This window comes from Morus notabilis, unplaced genomic scaffold, assembly GCF_000414095.1.
Source record: "Morus notabilis unplaced genomic scaffold, ASM41409v2 Scaffold1688, whole genome shotgun sequence".
Classification (NCBI taxonomy): Eukaryota; Viridiplantae; Streptophyta; class Magnoliopsida; order Rosales; family Moraceae; genus Morus; species Morus notabilis.
Genome location: NW_010368044.1, coordinates 9,726 through 17,479, shown reverse-complemented (window position 1 = coordinate 17,479; position 7,754 = coordinate 9,726). Strand labels below are relative to the sequence as shown.

The following is a 7,754-nucleotide window of genomic DNA, read 5'->3' as shown; positions in this document are numbered from 1 at the left end:
GAATTAATTTTTGCCCTAATTTTAGAGGTGGCCGAAATTTCTCTATAGAAAGAAGGAAAAAATTTTCTCCAAAAATTCCACATCGTGCATGCGTTGGTGTTTGTGAAAATTTGAGTGTTTATTGTAACCCGTTTTGTCTCATGTGTGCCCACACACACGTCTTTGTGGATTCTAGGAATTGACGTGGAAGACAATGGTTTTCTAAACACAAAGCTTTGGAGCAAGGATTGTTCGAGATTAAAGAACTCAAGTTATCAACCGAGTCGGCCTCCAGGTATTTTTTCTAATTGAGTTCTTAATAAATGAATTAATGAGATTAATTTATTCGTGCATAAATTAATATAATCTATAGAGTATCTCAAAGGTTTTGTGAAAATTTTTGTTATACACGATCCGTCTTTCCGCTACGCTTCCGCCGCCAAATTCGATTCAGCAACCAACATCAATAAGGATAGTGAGATTATACATGTTATGGCATTATAGTCTTGGTCATCCCAATTTCATATATCTCAGAAATTTGTATCCATCATTGTTTATCAATAAAAGTCTAAAGTTTTTCAATTGTGAAGTTTGCCAACTTGCTAAACACACTCGTAGTAGCTATCCTAACTCCTCATACAAACCTTCTCGCCCCTTTGCCTTAATTCATAGTGATGTATGGGGCCCCTCAAGAGTAAAAAATATCACTGGAACTAGGTGGTGTGTGTCTTTTATTGATGATCATACTCGCTTAACATGGGTATTCCTTATGAAAGAAAAGTCTAAAGTTGGACAAATTTTTCAGAATTTTAATTCTATGATACAAACACAATTTCAAACCAAGATTCAAATTCTTAAAAATGACAATGCCAAAGAATACTTTGAATCAATTCTTTGCACCTATCTCATGAGTCAAGGGATAGTCCACTTAAGTTCTTGTGTTGATACCCTTCAGCAAAATAGGGTTGCGGAGAGGAAGAACAAGCACCTATTAGAGGTGGCTCAGTCACTCATGTTCACCACTCACGTTCTAAAATATTTCTAGGGAGAAGCCATACTCACAGCCACATACCTTATTAATCAGATTCCCTCCAAAATCCTTTAGTTCCAAACTCCGTGCAATGTTGTCCTTCAAAATTTCCCACACACTAAATTCATCTCATCATTAGCTCCAAAGATATTTGGATGCTCTGCCTTTGTTCATATACACTCTCAACATCGTGGGAAATTAGACCCTAAATTCATAAAATGTGTCTTTCTCGGGTACTCCTCACATAAAAAAGGGTATAAGTGTTACTCTCCCACAACCAAAAGGTTCTACAACTCAATGGATGTAACCTTTTTTGAACACCAATCATTCTTTTCCAAACCTGTAATTCAAGGGGAGAACATGAGAGAATTCTAGCTTTGGGATCTTGAATTTCAGCCCCCTCCATCTCTGCCCATTCCCGGTCCTACTCCTCAAACAGATTCTACCAGTCAATCCGAGAGTCCACCAATTCTATCCCATATCCAAGACAGTCCCAGTCCAAACCGTTCTAGTCCACCTCTTTAACTTCAACAAAACAATGAAAAGAATAAAGAGGTAATTGTTTACTCCAGGAGGAAGAAGTCTGAAAAGGAGATAGAGCACACAATGCCTCTTACACTAGACCATGAAGCTGATCCGGATTTAATGCCTACACAAGTTCACTTGGGTAAGGATAATTTAGATATTACAATACCTACTATGGAGAATTTAGATGTTCCAATTGCCTTGAGGAAAGGTGTCAGAACGTGCACGGATCATCCTATTAGCCAATTTGTCTCATATGTGAAACTATCACCATCATACAAGGCCTTCGTGTCTACTCTTGATAGTATGCAGGTTCCCAACACTATTCAGGAGGCTCTCAAACCCATAGAATGGAGGAAGGCAGTTAATGATGAAATCCAAGCATTGGAGAAAAATAACACATGGGTGTTGACAGATCTTCCCTCAAATAAGAAGACCGTCAGATGTAAGTGGATTTTTACTATCAAACACAAGGCTGATGGTAGTATTGAGAGACTAAAAGCTTGACTAGTTGCTAAAGGGTTCACTCAGTCTGATGGAATAGATTATCAAGAAACTTTTGCTCCGGTGGCCAAACTAAACACTATCAGAGTCCTTCTTTCACTTGCAGCAAACAAGGACTGGCCTCTACATCAACTGGATGTAAAAAATGCATTTTTGAATGGTGACCTTGAAGAAGATGTGTACATGGAAATACCTCTAGGACTGGAAGCAACCGTGGAAAGCAGCAAAGTGTGCAAACTCAAGAAGTCTTTGTATGAACTCAAACAATCTCCTCGTGCATGGTTTGACAGGTTTGCAAAGTCAGTTGTGAGAAATGGATTCACTCAATGTCAGGCAGATCATACATTGCTCGTGAAATTCTCCTCAGAAAACAAAGTGGCAGTCTTAATTGTATGTGTCGATGACATCATTCTGACAGGTGATTATGAGGAGGAATTAGTGAGAGTGAAAGCAGTTCTGGCCAAGGAATTTGAAATCAAAGATCTTGGCAATCTCAGTTATTTTCTCAGAATGGAGGTAGCTCGATCCAAGCAAGGAATCTTTGTCTCTCAAAGGAAGTATGTCCTGGATCTGCTAAAGGAAACAGGAATGCTAGGGTGTAAGCCAGTCGACACACCGATGGATCCAACTAAGAAGATAACAACTATGATAGAGTCTGCACCAGTTGATAGAGGGAGATACCAAAGACTCATAGGATGGCTTATCTACCTCTCTCACACAAGATCAGACATCGGCTTTCCAGTGAGTGTAGTAAGTCAGTTCATGCACAATCCTACAGAAGAACACATGGAAGCTGTGTATAGGATCTTGAGGTACTTAAAAATGACACCACGAAAGGGTATACTATACAGGAAGACTGGAAACTAAGATATTAAGATCTACTCAGATGCAGACTGGGCAGGAGATGTAAAGGACAGAAGATCAACAACTGGTTATTGTGCCTATGTTTATGGGAATCTAGTCATATGGAGGAGCAAGAAACAACCAGTAGTCTCAAGGAGCAACGCAGAAGCTGAGTTTAGAGCATTGGCCCTTGGCATTTGTGAAGGAATGTGGATAAGGAGACTACTCAAGGAATTAGGGATAACAAGTGAGAAACAGATCAAGCTTTTCTGTGACAATCAAGCAACTATATGCATCGCCAAGAATCCGGTACACCATGACAGGACTAAGCACATTGAGATTGATCGTCATTTTATCTCAAAGAAGATTAACAACTCAATAATACAATTGATCTATACCCCTACACAATCTCAAGTGGCAGATATACTCATGAAAGCTCTTCCAAGAACAAGCTTCGAAGGATTGAGTCACAAGCTGTGTTTGTTCAACATCTACAACTCAGCTTGAGGGGGAGTGTTGAGATTTCCGAATCAATTAGGGAAGATTTCTAGGAATTATCCCTAATATCTTGTATATAACTTAGGAGGAGAATCCGGGATTCTACCGGATCTTTATTTTATCTTTCCAAGTTTAGTGGGTTTGTTTCCTTAGTTAGTTACAACCTAAGAATAGTCAAAGCTTTATTATTTGTATATATATGTGCACCGGCTGATTAAAGGAATAAGAATTGATATTCACTCTTCCTAGAAACCTTCAATTATTAGCTAATTATCCTAAAGTGAACAGAAGAAATATCTATTTGGCTGCACACAAGTAGAAAATTTGATGCAAAATATAGGATGGATTACAGCCGCATTACGTACTAGCGACTATCTCTGCTTTTGAGCCATTCGGGAATAGATCCGTTGAGCAAGTTAAGATACCTATTCAGTGAGCAACATAATAGCATATTGACATTTGAGGAAGCATATTAACTCAATGAAATATTTACATGTGAGTTTTGTATTACTTACAATGTGTCCAAACGCATTATATTTTCGAAATCTGGAATTTCTCCTTCCAGTTTGTTGAAGCTAAGATCTCTACAAAGTAAGAGCTCAGATGCTCAGATGTCATAGCATGAAATAAGGAGTCTAGCAAAATAATAAAGCTACCTACAGAAAATACGGTGTTTAGAAAGACTAGTAGTAGAAACTTGAGAAAAGTGAACAGAAGAATTACAAAACACTCAGACTCTCCAAAGTACGTATATTTTCCGGGATTCTTCCTCTTAGATTACAGCTCCTCAACATCCTGCAATTTCAAGCAAGCCCTTTTAGAACAAATCTTTTCAAGTTTTCTTGTGGATCGATTCATCTTTACTAGAAAGCTTATAAAACTTGAAAATGTCTCACAAGATCTCCATATTTGTCATGTTCGTCAAGTCCGGAAAATCTGAACTCTCACCGTTTAAGTCACTAATCCTTCTGCACAGAGTAACAACATGACGATTATAATGAATACAAGCCTTGTCAGCTGTTAAAGAATATTGAGATTTTATGGAATTATCTACTCAGAAAAGTAGATACTTGTAAGAAGACGACTTACAATTCAGTTAAATTGCTCAAAAGAGAAAGACTAGAAGGAATTGACCCTTCAAAACCGCTTGCTTGCATCTCTCTGTTAACAACAGTAGATATTTGACATTGATTTATATTGCTTTCGAAATTTAGAAACTAAAGATAATTTCAAACATACTAGAAACAAGCTCTTACAATTTCTGAAGTTGTTTCCAACCGCCAAAATCGGGCATCCTACCTGTGAAGTTGTTGCTACTGATCCTACTGCAATGGCCCCAAATGCATCAAGATCGAAAATTTATGAAGCAGAAGACTTTTCAGTCAAAATTATTAGTTAGAATAGTAGTGACACTTACAGTTCATTCAATTTACTGAGATTTGTGAGAGCCAGAGGAAACTGTCCGGTGAGATTGTAAGCACCAAGAATGCTGCAGTTTACACCATTTTGAACACTAAATAACTCTCAACTTATTAAATTTAATTTTGAAGCTAATCAAATGGTAAAATACTCAAGAAAAAGAAACATGAAATAGAAAATGGCAAACTGACAGTCGTTCCACGTTCACCAATTTTCCGAGCTCAGAGGGAACATTTCCATTAAACAAGTTGCTTTCCATTAAAATAAGTGAAAATGTTCTTAGAAAATATTTTTGAAGTTATTAATTTTTATGTAATTAATGAAAAGTACAAATTGGATATTATATGTCTCAAAAAATAGTCTCTAGATATTTAAAAAACGTTTCATTAAAAATAAAAGTACCGTTTTAATATAATTAAAAACACAATGTACTAGTGAAATATTTCACTATAACAGAAGATACTAAAATGATTTTATCCTTTTTTTATTGCAAACCTTCACGCTTTGGTTTACGTAGATTTTTTTTTTTTTTTTTTTTTGTCTCTTAGAGTACCCATCATGGATTTGGGACACCCATGGGATAACTCGACTACTCGTTTATTAAAATATGTAATTTATTATTTTAAATTTCAATGTATCATTCGTGGATACTCTGCACTAAAAAGTCTTCAAAAGTCTAAAAAGAAGAAAAAGTTATACAAATAGTAAAATTTCACTATGCATGTTGAAATATGGAAAAAAAATTATATTTTTTTTTTACAAATTACAAGAATCAATATCATTAAAATAATTGCTACGGACGTGTGTTGTAGTATAAACGTGAATATCATTAAAGATAATTATCATGTGATTTTTATAATTTTTAAAATATTTTCAACAAATAATTGTTATATTATTTCAACTCCACTCTTATAAATTTGCCAGTGAAATGGGAAGCAACCTTAGCTTCGCCAAGAAGGATCATGCAACTGTAATGAAATGCCTTTCGGTGGTGCTTTCCTTCTCTCTTTTTGGTTCGCTTTCTTCTCTTTTAATTTCTATAAAATTATAGTATCCTAATGTGACTGTCCATATAAAAATTCGACATGTTCTATTGATTTACTTTGGATTATTTTCACCAACGTCTTTTGATTATCTACTTATTTTACTATTGACATGGTCAATGAGATTTTGATGCATGAGCATACTTAAATTTGGGAGACGGCTTATGTGGCCTGGACTTTAAAGAAGTGACTGGGCCCGCCTGTTGAGTGCACCCACATATTTATGAGAGACTTGTCAAAGTAAGGGCCAAAACGAGTTGTTTTGGGGGTGGTTTTCCAAGTCTTGTTTTGGATGATGTTTAAGGTATTTGATTGCGTTATGGAGGAATGGTTGCGTCACTCTAACATCAATTGGTATTAGAGAAGGAGATCCTAAACTCAAGTCTCCATGAGTGCACCTTGAAGGGGAAATTTTCCAAGAAGGGGAAAATGATACAAGAGCATACTTGTAATGACTGAGAAAATCCCAGACCTTAAATAATACAATTTATGTATTTAAGCCAAGGATTTTCCTAAAAAATATTATGTTATATTGTGAATGAAGTATTTATGGAATTAATATATGTATTCTTAAATTCTGTAGCAGATTCCGTGTTAAGATCATGTTTTCGATCGAGTAAATTCGATCGATAAATTCTCGCCGTACTTTAAGGCAGAATAATTTTCAGTACAAGTATAGTTTGAGAATCTTAATTTCAAGAATCTCCAAACACAGCATGATGTTAGCAGCGTATAAAAAAACGCACTGACATTTTAAAAGAAGAGAAAATCCTTAATTGCCAGACAGCTAGGTTAAAGTCAGAAGATAAATACCCATAGAAGAAGGGTACAATGTGAACTCGGGAGTTGACACCGTCAGAAACAACGTCATTTCCGAAAATTAACGCAGGAAAGTTAAATTTAGAATTTGTTCAGTCTAGAATTAATTTCAAGACTATAAATAGTTCAAGATATTACGCGAATAAGAATTTAATGTGATATCCAAAGCTGTCAAGGATTTAACATTTAACTGTAAATAAGCAGTAGAAAAAGGAACCGTCAGAAATGGAAACGAATTCCTGTCAGCTAAGTTACTCTCTTATAGTCAGTATAATTTTTATCAGTTTCAAAGGGAAACTTAAGAAAGTGGACAAGAGTACAATGGGGTAGGTGAGATTTTTTCTCTCTCTCTTCCTCCACTTGGCCGGCCATGCATGAAAAAATAGAGCCAAACCTTTGGCTAGTGGAGTGTGCTAGAGGACTTTATGTTAAGGTGATGTGATGTTAGTGGTTGAAGGGGAATTAATGGCAAAGTTGCTTCTTCTTTTCTCCTTCCAAAACCGGCCAAGAAAGGGGGATTTGAACCAAAAATTTGGTTGAATGATGGAGTGGAATTGGTGTTAAAAAAAATAATTTCCAAGTGCCTATAAAAGGAACCAACATAGGATAAGCTTCATTTTTTTTCTCCTAGCTTTTTCCCCACTCAAAAATCCGGCCACCCTACAACATTTCCTCTCAAATATTTCCTCCACTCTTCCAATCTTGAGCCACTAGCAAACCATAGAAGAAGAAGAAAGAGATCAAAGGGTCTAGGAGGAGACTAGTCAAGCATTCCTCTAAGGGTAAGGAAACTCTAAACCCTCTCTTTTTATGTTTTAGTAAAGTTTGAAATGTAGAAATATTCCTCTTAAATTTTCTTATACTTTCTAGTTCCAAGCCATTAACAAATCTTAGAGGAGTTCAAAGGTTTTCAAGGGAGAGAGAGAGTTCATCAAGGGTAAGTTCTCAAACTCTTTTCCATTAATTTCTAACCAACCTTAAGCTTGGATTTATGGATGTAAATTTGTGGTTCTTAAGGAAGATGTGTTGTAATAAGGGTGTGTGAGTTTTATGTTAGTTTTGTGAGTTATGAGGTTAGTTTAATGTGGTATGAT

The 7,754-nt window shown here is 36.0% G+C and overlaps 1 long non-coding RNA gene across 1 annotated transcript; it reads right to left on the bottom strand.

Annotated features, from left to right (window-relative positions):
• Positions 1 to 4,287: 4,287 nt before the first annotated feature.
• On the bottom strand, positions 4,288 to 4,853 carry LOC21387044. The gene is made up of 4 exons (XR_002903633.1): positions 4,797 to 4,853; positions 4,636 to 4,704; positions 4,469 to 4,540; positions 4,288 to 4,347 (listed from the first exon to the last, which is right to left on the bottom strand). It is a non-coding gene; the product is annotated as an uncharacterized LOC21387044 (long non-coding RNA).
• Between the last annotated feature and the right edge of the window lie 2,901 nt (positions 4,854 to 7,754).